At 40.9% G+C, this 16185-nt stretch overlaps 2 long non-coding RNA genes across 5 annotated transcripts in view; one reads left to right on the top strand and one right to left on the bottom strand.

Annotated features, from left to right (window-relative positions):
• Positions 1–16185, top strand: part of LOC113614450 (uncharacterized) — a 155582-nt gene that overhangs the window by 84198 nt on the left and 55199 nt on the right. The window lies entirely within an intron of this gene.
• Positions 902–14320, bottom strand: LOC113614449 (uncharacterized). 4 transcript variants are annotated; one of them, XR_003430641.1, is made up of 6 exons: positions 14192–14308; positions 12917–13121; positions 9526–9686; positions 4433–4659; positions 3843–3961; positions 902–1646 (listed from the first exon to the last, which is right to left on the bottom strand). It is a non-coding gene; the product is annotated as an uncharacterized LOC113614449 (long non-coding RNA). The 4 variants fall into 4 exon arrangements; XR_003430640.1 differs by lacking the exon at positions 12917–13121 and having other exon boundaries at positions 14192–14317; XR_003430639.1 differs by lacking the exons at positions 9526–9686; positions 12917–13121 and having other exon boundaries at positions 14192–14320.

Raw genomic sequence — 16185 nt, forward strand, 5'->3', positions numbered from 1 at the left:
TACTAAATTAAAGATTTAGGGGTTCATTAGAATTAAGTAAGAAAGGAAGCAGGACTAGATGCTACTAGCTATCTTCGATTGTAAAACTGGGCAGAAAATTAAGATTTCTGTTGTTGAGACAAAACTGAAAACACTTCCAGCTAGAATAAGCATGCATTTTTATATTTACAGAGGCACACTTTGGGGGAGTATTTATCATAAATAGGGTTTTACTGTGTGAAAATGCACTCATATATATATTTATAACACATTAAATGACTCATTTGTAATTAACAGTATCAGTTTAACACATTTATGTGCAAATGTCATGGAAAAAGTACTTCTAAGTTAAACATCTGCAATATCGTTTGTATTAATAATTTGCTGAGGAAACCTTATCTTCAAATAGCATAAAATAGTAAGCTCTCGTTCAGCTCAGATCAAAATAAGACAAATTCTATATCAATTTATTCAGAAAAAATGAGTTTTTTTTAAGGGTAGTAGTGATTCATATTCTGGTGTACCCTTAATTCTCTGTGTAAGTCCCTCTTGTAGCTTCCACACTAAACTCAGCCAAATCAGGCAAAAGTGGGCAAAGGTAGCCCATTTGGGTCAATCACATTTTCACTCCACCAGCATTTCCACTTCATCAAGAATGCCCCAGAATTCTTTTTCTTTTCAATTTATTTATTTATTTTTGGCTGCATTGAGTCTTTGTTGCTGCGTGCAGGCTTTCTCTAGTTGCAATGAGCGGGGGCTACTCTTCGTTGCGGTGCGCGGGCTTCTCTTTGCGGTAGCTTCTCTTGTTGCAGAGCACAGGCTCTCGGCACGCGGGCTTCAGTAGTTGCAGCACGTGGGCTCAGTAGTTGTGGCTCACAGGTTCTAGAGCGCAGGCTCAGTATTTGTGGCGCACAGGCTTAGTTGCTCCGTGGCATGTGGGATCTTCCCAGACCAGGGCTCAAACCCGTGTCCCCTGCATTGGCAGGCGGATTCTTAACCACTGCACCACCAAGGAAGTCCCAGAATTCTTGATGAAAGGAGGTAATAATTAGAATTGATTATTCATCTCATCTCAAGATGCAATCAGGATTAATCCTATTATTCTCTTCATCCAAAATTATTTTAATCTTCACAAGAAGCCCAAGATCCAGTCTCATCCTCAGACCCCTCCATTGTGCCTATGAGACACATTACTTTTCACGGGTAAAATCCCTATACGCTCATCACGATAGGTCTGTGAAAGTATCTTTACCTTCTTCTACTAGAGCGTGGATACTCCCTGAGGATACTGATTCCACAGAAAATGATTCCTTTCCTTTCACACTCACATACAGTTGAGTTGGGGGAAGGGAGTTAGTGTTCTTATTTTTAGTCGCTGCTTCTGGAAGGTTGCTTCTTCCTTTTTCCGCAAAATGCCCAGAGACTTTGAGTTTTCGTCATCTACTCCAGCCAGATTGTGCAGGGGCACAGGAGTGCCTGCACAGTAACTTCCAATCTGACGGGAACACCGGACCTCTTCTTGCTAAGCCAGAAGCCCTGGCTCAGGGATGCATCCTGTTGAGTGAGGTTCCTGTTTCTAAGGGGTTCAAAGGAACCATTCACTTCCAAGTTGACCTTCTGCATGGCAGTGTCTGTCCAGAGGGGGTGCTGGGGTGATTTGTTTTTTTCTAAAAAAAGAAAAAGAAAAACAAAAGCATCGTATGGGCTGGTGGTTCTGGCTTGTCATGCACAGATGTCTGGGTGCCTCCCCCACTTTCCTCAAATCTTTTACGATCTGATTTATGGCTGCTCTCTCCAAGACTACCACTATCATAACCTTGGTGACTCTTCACCTCAGATTTTTCCTTCCGTGCTTATTATCCAACATCTGCACTGGTTCCACAATCTCCAGGCATTCCCCTCTCTGACTTCTACTGCCTGCGCTTCAAGCACATTCACTCCAGTATCTAAACTCCAAACACGTTTGACTCTGCTGGGATTTCCAGGCCCTTGACCATTCTTTACCTTATATCCTCTCTTCCTTCCTTACTCAGTTTAGATTCCATGATCCATCATAGAAATCACTCCTTAAAGCACATCTCTGATTATCTTACCCCTGTCTCCCTTTGTCCTACTTTCTGGTTGAAACGCCAACCCTGGCTAAAGTTCAACTCTCTGTTTGTTCTTCACCTTCAGCCGAACAATTGAATATAACTGAAGAAAAACAAACTATGAGACTGATTAGTCTCACTTTCATATGATGACCACAAACCCTATAGAGGCCTTAGGGTTAATCGTGATCCTACTGCATTTCCTTAGTCCAGAGATTGGCCCTCTTCTAGGTGACTCTTTCCCATTATCTCCAACCAAGCAACACCTCATCATATCTTCACATGTTCCACTTCTTATTTCAGGAGAAAACAGAAGCAATCTGATAAATTCATACACGTTCCCACCAATAAATATGTAATAAATATGTACACAGTTTACTCTTTACCTGCCTTTTCCCCCACACTTAACATTTAATGAACATCCAATGCTATGCTGGGCATCAGTGATACAAAAGTAAAAAAAACAGTTAAAATTTATAAACAGTCTATAGTAGAGAAAAAGAGAAAATTGACATTATTGAAATAAATGCAACTTGTGATTCATTCTAACGGTGAGACAAGGTACTTGGAAAGCCTAAGGAAAGAGATAACTAACTTAGCCTGAGGAAGGAAGGATCCTAAGAGGAACAAACATTTGGCAAAGGGCAGTTGATGAAGATGATTATAGGATATAAAATCAGAGAAAACAGGATATAAAAAGGCATTCTACGTGCTTGTAAGGTTGATAGGGTCTCATGATATTTACCATAGTTGAGTCCAACTTTTCCACTTGTGTACTAGATCTTATCCCTTCACCTACTAAAGGGCTTCACAGATACAATTACCTCCATTTATCCTATATCATCCATTTTCCCCGATACACTGGATAATTCTCACAAGAATACAAAACTGTGATACATCTTATTTTAAACCCTTTAATATTACCGTGAGGCTGGGTGAAGGGAACACGGGATCTCTGTAATACTTTTGCAGCATCTTAGGCATCAACTGTCATTTCAAGATTAAAACTTAAAAATATAATAATCTTTGCTTGACCCAAATCTATGTCTAGCGGCACCTTATTTATCTACTCCTTTTATAGTAAATCTCCTATAAAGAACTGTGCATACTTACTGTTTCCACTGCTCCTTCAATTCTCCTGAACACACTCCAATGACTTTAGTCCCCACTACTCTGTTGAAACTGACTGTTAGTGTCTTCAATGGCCACGTTATTGCCAAAGTCAATCCATAATTCTCAGTCCTTATCCTATCCTGCCTTTCAGCCTCGTGTGACACAGCTGATCACCATCTACAAACTCTGACATACTTTGGCTACCTGGACTTCAGAGATAGAGGAGCAACACTTTTTCTTTTTCTCCATCCTCTTCTCTTCGACTTATTTTGACTAAACTTTGAAGTGCCCAGGCCTCAATCCTCGGATCCCTTTCTCTCTCTCTCTCCCTTTCTCTCTTTCTCTCCCTTTCCCTCCCTCTCTCTCTCCCCCTCCCTCCCTCTCTCCCCACTCCCTCTCTCCCCCCTCCCTCTCTCCCTCCCTCCCTCCCTCCCTCCCTCTCTCTCTCTCTCTCTCTCTCTCTCTCTCTCTAATCTCACCCATTTTCTTGACTTCCAGATTCACATCCCCAGTGTCACATTCTCCCCTACACTGCTGACTCTCATTTTTACCACCTACTCCACACTTCCACCTGTATGTCAAATAGACACCTCACAGTAAACATGTTGATGGGGCTCAGGACATGCTACCCCAAATAGGGCATCTTGACATATTAAATACCTTAAACTGCAGGAATTTTCTAAAAGGCAGAAGCAGGAAGGGCACTCTGACCTTTCCCCCCTCTCCTCTTCTCTGAAACAGGTCATGAAACTCCTACGTGAAAGATACCGTCCCTGTATCTGGAAGAGGGAACACATTCTTATCACCAGAGACAGGGAATCACGGGCTGAAAAATCTTGCTTTCACAAGATTAGCAAACCTTGTTAAACTAACCTTCATCTTCCTAGCTACCACTTCACCACTTACTACCCCTCAACCAAATGCCTTAGTCTTGTCAATTCTTCAAAATGGATTGTTTGTTTGGAAGGTATAAAAACTTCCTGCTGTGGTCACTTCTTCAGGTCTTCATTGTCTTGTGAAAACTCCCATATACATAAAAATTTAATACAATGTACATGCTTTTCTCCTGTGAATCTGTCTTTGTCAGTTTAATTTTCGGACCCCACCCAGACGCTTAGAGGGTCAAGGAAAGCTTTTCCTCCCCAACAATGTCTAGAGCAGAGCTCTTGATTCATCTGCTCCCTTCCTTACACCCCCAAACTAGCTCTTCCCTCACTGTTCTCTACATAGGATGGAGCAGGGCCACTTACCAAGTTTGTCAAGCCCCAAATCCCAAAGGAGTCTTTAATTCAGATGTGCATCTCACCATCCATTCCATTCCATTAGGAAATCCTTTGTTCTCTGTCTTCTAGATGAATCCAGAATCAGCCCACTTCTCACAGCCTGGGTCTAAGCCCTCAGCAGCTCTCTCCTGTGCTGTCGCAGTAGCCTCCTAGCCAGTGGTCCCGCGGTCACCGCTGCTCCCATACAGGCTTTTCTACAGTGTTCAGAGTGATACTTTAAACACTAAAGTCATGTCAATCATGATTTAATATCATATCAATCTTACGTTCCAAAACCTTCTAATGAAATCCCATGACACTTAGAATAAAATCCAAAACCTTTGTCATAGACTAAAAATACCTGCATAAAAGACTTTTCAGACCTAGTTAGCTGCCATCCCCCTTCTTTACCTACACTGCCTCAGTACTGTTGCTTAAACACAGTGGGTACCATTTTGCCTCAGAACCTTTGCATTTATTGTTTCCTCTGCATGGAATGGTCCCTCCTCTCCTCCAGCCCTAATATCTGCATCATCTGTTTCACACATCCTTTTAGATCTTTGCCCAAATATAACCTTATTTGAGGTGGTCAGACCTTTTGGAACTGCTCTCTGTAAAAGACAATATCCTCCCAATCTGGGGTCCCTCTCTTTCTCTACTTTGCTTTACTTCCTTCAGATCACTGATCACAACCTAATATTTTCTCTATTTATTTGTTTTTTTATTGTCTTCATCCTCTATTAGAAAGTAAGCTGAATGGGGAATTTTTCTCTTCTGTTCACTGTACCAAAGCTAATGCCTAGGCAGTGCTTAGCGTATAGTAGGTGCTCAAGGAGTATTTTTGGATGACTGATTCACTAATTGAATTAATGAATGAACTTTAAGGCCCAGCTCTACCAGGACACAGTTTACTCTTTACCTGCCTTTTCCACCACACTTAACATTTAATGAACATCCAAATGCTATGCTGGGCATCAGTGATACAAAAGTAAAAAAAAACCGTAAAAATTTATAAACAGTCTATAGTAGAGAAAAAGAGAAAATTGACATCTATTGAAATAAATGCAACTTGTGATTCATTCTCACAGTGAGACAAGGTACTTGGAAAGCCTAAGGAAAGAGATAACTAACTTAGCCTGAGGAAGGAAGGATCCTAAGAGGAACAAACATTTGGCAAAGGGCAGTTGATGAAGATGGTTATAGAATATAAAATCAGAGAAAACAGGATTTAAAAAGGCATTCTACGTGCTTGTAAGGGTTGATAGGGTCTCATGATATTTACCATAGTTGGAAAAATAAAGTAAAATCAGTGCTGAAATCTAAGCAGGCAAATATAATTTGGTCTTTGGCCGATTTCTATCCTTTTATTCCTTCTTCATCTTTCTGCTTGTTATTTGCAGAGACTCGTTTTCAAGAGACCTAATTTGGGAAAATTGATTTTCAGAGTCAGAAAATTTCAAGGTCATTTGGAATAAAGACCTAAGAGACATATATATTTAGGATTCCCTTTACCTATAGGTATCTAAATACTGACTTTTTTTAGATGTCTGTGCTTCCTTAGGGTACCTCACTCTATGCTTTGTGGTTTTTTTATTTTTAATTGAAGTGTAGTTGATTTACAACATTATATTAGTTTCAGCTATACAGCACAGTGATTCAATATTTTTATGGATTATACTCCATTTAAAGTTACTACAAAATAATGACTGCATTTCCCTGTGCTGTACAATATAGTCTTGTTGTTTATTTTGTACACAGTAGCTTGTATCTCTTAATCTCTTATCCCTATTTGCCCATCCCCTCTTCCCTCTCCTCCCTGGTAGTTTGTTTTCTTTATGTATCATTTTGTTATATACATTTGTTTGTTTTATTTTTTAGTTTCCATATATAAGTGATGAAACAATATTTGTCTTCCTCTGACTTATTTCACTAAGCATAATACTCTCTGGGTCCATCAACGTTGTTGCAAAGGTCAAAATTTCTTCTGCCGTGTAACAAAGTGAATCAGCTTTACATAAACATATTTCCCCATATCCGCTCCCTCTTGCGTCTCCCTCCTACCCCCCATCCCACCCCTCTAGGTGGTCACAAAGCACCAGCTGATCTCCCCATGCAATACAGCTGCTTCCCACTAGCTATGACTAATATTCCATTGTGTGTGCACATGTGTGTGTGTGTGTGTGTGTGTGTGTGTGTGTGTGTGTGTGTGTGTGTGTGTATACCACATCTCCCTTATCCATTCATCTGTTAATGGACACTTGGGTTGCTTCCATATTTTGGCTATTGTAAACAATGCTGCTATGAACATTGGGGTGCATGTATGTTTTTGAATCAGTGTTTTTGTTTTTGGATATATACCCAGGAGTGGGATTGCTGGATCATATATATGCTAAAAATAAGGTGTTCTATAAAATATAAAGCTCTCTTAAAATTTTGTTAATACTTAGCATGACACATAGTTAAAACAGTAATATTTAGTGAAGTGTGACAATATTTGGAAATATGAACCAAGGTTTTATACCTGTGTTTCCTTTTACTACTTAACCTTTCTCCAATTTGAGTACTCAGGGCATTAAGCTCTCAATGCCTTAGGGAAGAGATTTAATATAATACAAGTGGAGGGAAAAAGAGCCATCTCTACCTTTTTATTGCCGAAAGCAAAAGCCTCCAGGGGAGGTGTGGCCCAAACAACAGATTCAAAACACCTCTGAAAAACTCAGAGGAGGGTTCCCTGTCTAGAGACAAATTTTGCTTCTCCCAGATTGGTGTGGGAAGCTCGTTAGAAGGAAGCCAGGAGAGAGTAAACTGCTGGATTTGTGAGAAACTGCTCTCTCCATTTGGTGCGAGTCCAACACCCATTGCAGAAATGCAGAATCCTAGGTAGTTTTGCAGAGCCAACAGGAGCAGAAACTATGCCCCTACAGCCTGCTACAAAAGACAGAGCAAGGGCAGTCATACACACGCTCAAGGGTGACCTACAAGTTAATAGGGTGTTAATTCCACAGAATTCCCATGGCTAGTGTTATCTGGGAGCAAGAAAATGATGCTTATGCACTAAGGAGAGGCACCAAAATGGCAAGGGCAAAAGCCCACCAGGCCTTGAGGTTAGGAATGAGGGACAATGCAAGTCAGCCTTACAGCCTTAAAAGGGACAATACGAGTCCTGGATGAAGGACCAGAGGGCATGAGGATGTGACAGTGGATACATAATACAGTGGATAAGCAATTTTAAAACCAGTGAACAGATCAGACCTCCCCCACGCTCAACCTTTGATCTCCTCTTAAAGAACTAGAACCAAAATGAAAACTGAGGACAACTGAGGTTAAAAATAGAAAGTGAATTCAGTGACAGAGAAGGAAAGGAAGTTCTACTTCGTATGCCTTTGAGTTGTGGGCTAAGAATTGGACTTGCGACATTTGTTTTCACACACACATACTGCCATAAGCAAATGTCTAAACGTTTACAAGTCGTGTCTGTTTGTTACAAATCCAAACATACAATCGTCTCTTACTTTGGGAATTGAGCACAAAGGATAGTAGGGATTTCCTCAACTTGGCTCATTCATTATCTTTTTAAATCTACATGTTCTTAGTGATATTTGAGAAACAGTCAATGTTTTTTGACAGAGAAACTCACAAGAGTGGATACAGGAATGCAAAGGGCCTCCGACTGTTTTCCTCTTAAATGAGTTTTAGGCATTTAATTTATGTAAAAATGGTATGAGATCAACTGAGAAGACAGGTCTAAGTTGCCATCATGAAAACAAAGTTTTTAAGTTCCCAGAGCTAAGATCCTACTTAAAATACAGACCATCGAAGACTGAAAGCATTTGTCAGGCTTTAGGAGAAGCATATTTGAGTGTTAGAAGAGCTTTAGCATATTATTATTACTAACAATGCAGCATTTGAATGCTGATCTCAGAGAAGCCATCCACTTGGCAAACAAATCAGCAACTCCCGTCTCCAGAGCAGCTGAGATGAGTGTCAATACCCTGACGAGGCAGATTAATTTCCCGTGAACACGTCATTAAAGCCAGCTCTGTATGCAACACGCAATGTCTCGGCAATCAAAGATCTGTGGCGTCCCGAATATGCAAGGGCAGCAGCTAAGATACAATTTACTCCTTACTGAAGGAAAAGTGATCACCCAGGCACAAAATCCTGTGGAAAAGGAAACATGCAGGATGGGGCCACCTGAGGTTTTGAGTCACTTGCTTTTATCGTATTTCTCGGGACTCGGCTGCTGTGTTTTGTATTTCCCTTGAGATTAGCTGTGACGGACCACTGGGGAGATTTGGAAGGTGTCCTCTAAGTATTTATGCAGAAAAGTATGGAAATGTCAAAAGAGTCAAATGGGTTTTATATGCTTCTTGCATGTTCTCATATAGTGCCTTAATTTAAAATAGCATCTACTGCACAGTATGCAATGTATTAACCAGCTGGAATCTATGGTCCTTGAGATTGAGAGAAAAGAGGCAGCCACATGAAAATCAAGAATAATAGAAGCCTAGTGTGTTGCCCATCCAACAGAGAGCTGCCTGGGGATACTTTATCAGAGGAGTCCACAGAGCTCTATGACCACAGAGGAAGTCCCCGAAGAAAAGCCACACTGTGGCTCTCACTACATTTTGTGTCTTTCATGCAGAAGATCAAATTTGTTGCTGTGATTCAATGCACTCATTGCTCTGTCATTAGAAAAAGGATTTCGGAGTAGCTCTTATACTTGAACTCTCTAATTCACTGTTATGTGATAATCTAACTAAGTTATTGGGAAAAGGAGGGGCTCTAATTTATTGAATACCTGGTATAAGTCAGATCCCTTGCTAAATATTTGCATGTGTTAATTCCTTAAGCATCTGAAGTAGATATTACCTCCTGCTTACAGATAAGGAAAATGGGGTTAAGAATGTTCCTGGTCACAGAACCAAACAAATAACAATGCTGAGTCTCAAAGCTAGGTCTTTTGGACTCCAAAGTCCTTGTTTGTGCTACTGTGCCGCGTTCTCCCTTTTCTTAAAGACAGAGTAGTAGTAAATATAACCTTAACAGTAGAGACACCGAGTTGAGGGGAATATGTATACCTTGGGGTGCAGCGTTAGATGACCTCCGTGGGAAATCAGACACATGCTCATTTCCCAGGAGCCCCACTGCCAGCATCCCCTGCCTGGTGGGTTGATATCTCTTGTCCAGATTGTTCAGAGGAGCTAATGTTATCCCTTGAGAGGGCCTCACAAGTTACCAGCTGAAAAAGGAACAGAAAACAAATCCACTGAACATTTAAACACAAAACTAACAGAGGAATAGGCATCAGCGGCTCTCTGTAAAAGGAAATTACACCAAACTAACCTCTGTCGGTTCGTGGAGTAGGTAAATAAAATGCAGATAAGGGAGAACAAGGGGTCCTAGTTGGAAATGGATTTGAGGCTTTCAAATTTCTGTCTCCAGTGAGAACCGTTGGGCAATAGAATTACCATAAGTCCTGCAGCCTATTTTGCCATGCCTAGGGAGCCTTAGCAAAGATGGAAGCCAGTGGAGAAAAGAAAGAGATACTTTATATCATGGAGAAATGTGAGTGGTATGGTATCCCAGGATTAACGCTTGGAAAAACTTTAGTTTTAAAATTTTATGCATAATTGTAAGGAATAAAAACTCCACATCGCACACAACAACAGATTCTAATTTGAAATACTAAGATAACAAGCTGGTAAATTTCTCCAAATCATGTGAATGGGCTGGAAGATGAGAGATGAATTCGAAGTAGTCAAGAATTAACTAGCATATATTCAGTCATTCACGTTTTAGGTTTGAGGCCAGACACTAGAAATAAACAAAAGGTTCCAGCAACAAATTAATTCATGACCCTTGGTTTGTAAGTGCAACATTGTGATCTGTGGTGCCAGATAATTTGAATAAAGTGGATAGAAGTTTCTTTCTCTAAAGGGTATAAAGTATAGATACAAACAAAGAACTATAATACAACATGGTAAGTATAAGGACAGATACACACAAAGAATGCTTAGCATAGGGCTTCTCTGCCGTAGTATTACTGGCATTTTAAGTTGGATAATTTTTAGTTGCTGGGGAGTGTCCTGTGCATTGTAGACGTTTAGCAGCATCCCTGGCCTCTGCACAACAGATGCCAGTGGCACTGCCTCCCTACCAAATTTTGACAGCCAAAAATGTCTCCAGACATCGCCAGATGTCACAAAGGAGGGATGTGAAATGGCTCTCCCTTGAGAACCTCTACTGCTTAGCAGTTTGCACAAGGGGCATCTAACTCAGCCCCGAGATGATGGTGGGGGAGGGGGCAATCCAGGGGGAAAGAGAGGGGTTGGAGGCTGGAGGAAGGCTTTTGGTGGTGATGCCTAAGCAAAGGTGTTGAGAGCGAGTAGGTGGTGGCCAGCCAGAGGGAAGACATACCAGATCAGATGCATTCCTGAAAGCAGAAGGTAGAAAAAACTCCGGTTCCTCAGTTTGGAAATTCAATGTGCTCTACTTTGTTGGACATTTATTGAGTGCCTGCCATATGCCAGGTGCTCAGAAGACAAAAGTTCAAACGAGCTCCCAGCCCAGTTAAGCGATCCCCAGTCTCAACATCTCCCCACACTTGTGTATTGTAATATCGTGATTGTGGGGTTTGTCTTACACAATTTGTTACTAATACTTCATTTTAAAAAATGTTTGGTGGTGGTTTACTATCACCAATAAGTTATCCCTGGAGTGAAATCATTCTCATTCCCTGGCTTTCTGACGTTTGTTTTGAGTGATGGGTAAAGGGGTGGCGTTCAAGGAAGGCTATCTTACTGGGAAACATGGTTCATCCTAAATTTGCCTCATTTATGATACAGCTCAGAGATGATTGCCCGAGTGCTTATTATTAGTTTTGGTGGACAAAAGCCTGAGATCTATTTAAATTAGGGGAGAGAGACAACTAAAACAGAGTGTAATAAAACGGAAATAGACTTGCAGACATATTATAGAAAACAAACTTATGGTTACCAAAGGGGAAAGTTGGGGGGGGGGAGGGATAAATTAGGAGGTTGGGATTAACAGATACAAACTACTGTATATGTAACAGATAAACAACAAGGACCTACTGTATAGCACAGGGAACTGTATTCAATGTCTTGTAATAACCTATAATGCAAAAGCATTCTGAAAAAGAATATATATAACTGAATCACTTTGCTGTACACCTGAAACTCATGCAACATTATAAATCAACTATACTTCAATAAAAATAATAATTAGTTAAAATAGAGTATGGGCAGAAGATCTAAATACACATTTCTTCAAAGGAGGCATACAGATGGCCAATAGGCACATGAAAACATGCTCAGCGTCGCTAATTATTAGAGAAATGCAAATCAAAACTACAATGAGGTACAACCTCACACCGGTCAGAATGGCCATCATTAAGAAGTGTACAAACAATAAATGCCGGAGAGGGTGTGGAGAGAAGGGAACCCTCCTACACTCTTGGGGGGAATGTAAATTGGTACAACCACTATGGAGAACAGTATAGAGTTCCTTAAAAAGCTAAAAATAGAGTGATCCAGCAACCCCACTCCTGGGCATATATCCACAGAAAGCCATAATTTGAAAATATACATGCACCCCTATGTTCACTGAAGGACTGAAGTTCACTGAAGCACTATTTACAGTAGCCAAGACGTGGAAGCAACCTAAATGTCTATCAACAGAGGAATGGATAAACAAGATGTGGTACATATAGACAATGGAATATTACTCAGCCATTAAAAAGAATGAAATAATGTCATTTGCGGCAACATGGATGGACCTAGAGATTATCACACTAAGTGAAGTAAGCCAGACAGAGAAAGACAAATACCATATGATATCACTTATATGTGGAACCTAAAAATGACAGAAATAAACTTATTTACAAAACAGAAATAGGGCTTCCCTGGTGGCGCAGTGGTTGAGAGTCTGCCTGGTGATGCAGGGGACACGGGTTTGTGCCCCGGTCCGGGAGGACCCACATGCCACGGAGCAGCTAGGCCCGTGAGCCATGGCCACTGAGCCTGCACATCTGGAGCCTGTGCTCCGCAACGGGAGAGGCCACAGCAGTGAGAGGCCCGCGTACCGCAAAAAAACAAAAAAAACAGAAATAGACTCACTGACAGAGAAAACAAACTTATGGTTACCAAGGAGGAAAGGGAGTAGGGATAAACTGGGAATTTGGGATTAACATATACACGCTAGCATATATAAAATAGATAACCAACAGGGATCCACCATATAGCACAGGGAACTATACTCAATATTTTGTAATAACCTATAAGGGAAAAGAATCTGAAAAAGAATATATATGTATTATATATATATACACACTTGTATAACTCAATATCATTTTGCTGTACACCTGAAACTAACACAAAGGTATAAACCAACTGTACTGTAACAGAAAAAGAACTTATACTCCACTAAAAAAAAAAGTGTGAAACTCACCCACATATTTTTGACAGTTTTTATCTCTTCTTTTGGTTTCTTTGGTATCGTCTTTCCTAGTTTTCCTTCTTCCCCTTCAACCATTTTCTATCTTAACCTCTCTTGGCATTTTCTGTGGTTCTGGTCTGTTTTCAGCACACGATTTTCTGAGAGCCCACTGTGTGAGGCTACTATTTCAGGCAGTTTTGGTGTTGTTCAGGGATGCCTGCATTTATGTATCGACATTAGTGGCTCAATAACTTGGGGGTGAGATGGAGACTATGAAAAATGTGTCTATTTAGTTTTGGTGGTGTTGCTGCCCCCCTCACATTCCCTGGGGTGATCTTGCGGCCACACTCAAAACCATGGCAGGAGGGAAGAGCTGCTGATGAGGGGCATATGCCTTAAGCTTCCAGCATATTGGGCAAAACAACAACAACAAAAGAGGTTTAGAATCCTGTTTTGAAATACGCTTCTAGAACAATCATCCAAACCTGTGGCTTCAAATACCACCTACACCTTGCTGACTGACTCTCTGACTCATCCAGACCTTCCTCCCAAGCCCCAGAACCATCTCTACATGTTCTGGGATGTCCCCCAGGTACCACTACAAACTGAGCACATCTGGAAATTCATATATTATTTATTCCCCAAATCTCCTGTCTCCTCCTACAGTTTCTACATCAGTTAAAGTCACAACCCTCCGTCTAGTACCTCAGCCAGAGATCTGCTCATCTGACATTCCACCCTCCGTTGTTCCTACTTGTCACTCACCGAGAGCTGAATATTCTATCTTCTTAATATATTTTCTGTCATCCTATCCCCTCTTTCTCTTTCTCATTGACTTATTTTTAAAAACTGCAGACTGCCTTTGCTCTTTTGGTCTTCTACATGGTTCTCATAGAACAGTCAGATCAAGTCACATCCCAGCTTACAACCTTAAAATTCCGTTATTTCCCTATAGCTGTAAAATAAATTGATCCTTGCCGCCCAAATCCTCTTACATTTTGTCATTCCTATCATATATCTGTCTGTCTTCAACACCAAGACCACAAACCTAGCCCAAATCACTGTCATGTCTTGCCTGGGCAAATAAAGTCTCGCTTTTGTTTTCTCTGTGGTCGTGCTTCTCTCCTCCTAATCTGTCCTCCACATGGTGCCCAATGTGATCATTTAAAAATATCATCCCTCTGTAAAACCCTTAATAGCTTCTCTGTGAACTAAGGACAAAATACAGTCTTTAACTTGCCCACAAGTCACTGCATGATACAGCCCCTCCCAGCCACCCAATCTGACCTGCGTTCCCTCTCCAGCTCCTCGGGATACTCCAGCCACAATGCTTCCCTTCAGGTCTGCAAATGTGCCTCTGGTTCCTCCTTTCCCCAGGGTCTTCCCACACACTGTTTTCTCTGCCTAAAATACTCTTCCCTCCACGTTTTCCCCAGCTAAGTCTTACTCATCCTTTGGGTATCATCAGACCAAATAACTTGTGGTTTTTCAAAAATGCTGGGCTATTTATGTCACCATTCCTTGCTATTTTTTTTTTTTCACTTGAAATAGTCTTTCTCCCACCCGACATCACATTACTCTGTCCTAAAGAACTTGGTTCATTAGGCGTTTTCTCATTTGGGAACACTTTCTGGAAACCTTAGGCTGATGGATATCCCTCCTCCGTCATCCTGGGGACTGGGACCGAACTCTACCTCGTTTCAATTAAAGTCTCCAGAGACATTTTTCTATATTGAATTCCTCCGTAGTCGTGAACATATTAACCAGCCACATTCATTCAGTAAATACTCCGGTAAGAACGCAGTGCCGACTTTCCTGGGAATTTAGTTTTGAAAGTTGGAACTTTGCTTTTATTGCTCAAATTTAGTGATTTTTTTTTCCAGCGACCCATAGCACAAAAATCATAAGGACCACTCGCTTAATTGAACTTATATTTCCATCTCTTTGGAGTAAAATTAGTTTGGATGAATCTGAGTTTTGCTAGACTCTTTTTTTTTTCTTTTTAAGATTTGAAGAGGGTTCTAGGAGAAGGGGAGAAATTAAGTTTGTTTTGCTTATGTTTATTATTGTTTTTGTTTCGATAACTTCATATTTTCGGGGCTCTCAGGCAAAAATCTTTGCTCTCCCTTGTATTTCACTGCCTCTGAGTCTACCAGGAGTCCCTGCTAATCCGTCTTCACAGGGACGCAGGGCTTGTTTCTCTTTCTGCACATGACAGAGGCCCTGGAGCTTTCTGCGGGAACAACTCCTGGGGACAGAATTTCTCCTGGGGAAGGTGGGAGTGGTTTTCCTCAGGCAGCCCTACCACATGGTTGGCATTTTCAAACTGCTCCACCTAAACTGACTCAGTGACCCCCTTTACTATCTGCAGTATTCAGTAACAATTATGAGAATGGACTCCAACAAGAATCATACTGGTGAAACATATTCCGATTCATCCTTAGAAGTCATTACAGCTTTGAGCTCTGTCACCCTCTCTCTTTCTCTTTCTTTTCCTTCCTCTTTGGCATCTAATCAATGTATTAGACTTGTATCTATGTCCATTTTTCAACGTTTGCTTTTAGTTCTCTTTAAATATGTTTTCTGTCTCAGTACTTTTGTTTTCTTTCTCAGGAATATCAATTTCATATACATTGAATCACTTCTGTATATTTTTCATATGCTGTTATTTTCGCTGCTTCTGTTAAACTTCTTGTTCGTTTCCGTTTTACTTCCTTTAAAAATCCCTCATGTCTTCCTGGCTCGGGGCAGTGTCATTTCTCCTTTGTGCTGACGCTAACGTGGCCTTCACGTGTGTGATCACTTTGTTTTCCCCCGATCTCTTGACGCCTCATCTGCACAGATGCTTCTCCACTCAGCCTCTCTGACTCACTGGTTCATGCAAATGTGGCTTCTTTCTCTTGACACTCGCATTCATCATATGAAGCGTGATACTTTCATCAAGAATGTGGTTCCTGCTGTCAATCACCATTTGGTAATCAGTCGAACAATGTGTTTTGAAATGCACACTCTATCACACCATGGTTGATCCTCTCTTGCAAGGGATAGTTTATTTTCTTTCTTGACAAATTGTTTATAAATTCTCCAGGATGATTATACGGTGAGAAGGAAGCAGAGAAGGTTTTACAGACGAGGAGACATCTAAATTTGATTTTGAAAGATTAGGAGTTTTCCGGGACAATAAGGCTGGACACAGGATGGCTAAGCCAATAGAACGTTGTAAACAACCCCGGCACTCATGCTTATCAGATTTTAATGATTCCCCTTGAATCACGGGCCAT

This window comes from Aethalodelphis obliquidens, unplaced genomic scaffold (assembly GCF_003676395.1).
Source record: "Aethalodelphis obliquidens isolate GAN/ISIS:26980383/991018 unplaced genomic scaffold, ASM367639v1 scaffold97, whole genome shotgun sequence".
Taxonomy (NCBI): domain Eukaryota; kingdom Metazoa; phylum Chordata; class Mammalia; order Artiodactyla; family Delphinidae; genus Aethalodelphis; species Aethalodelphis obliquidens.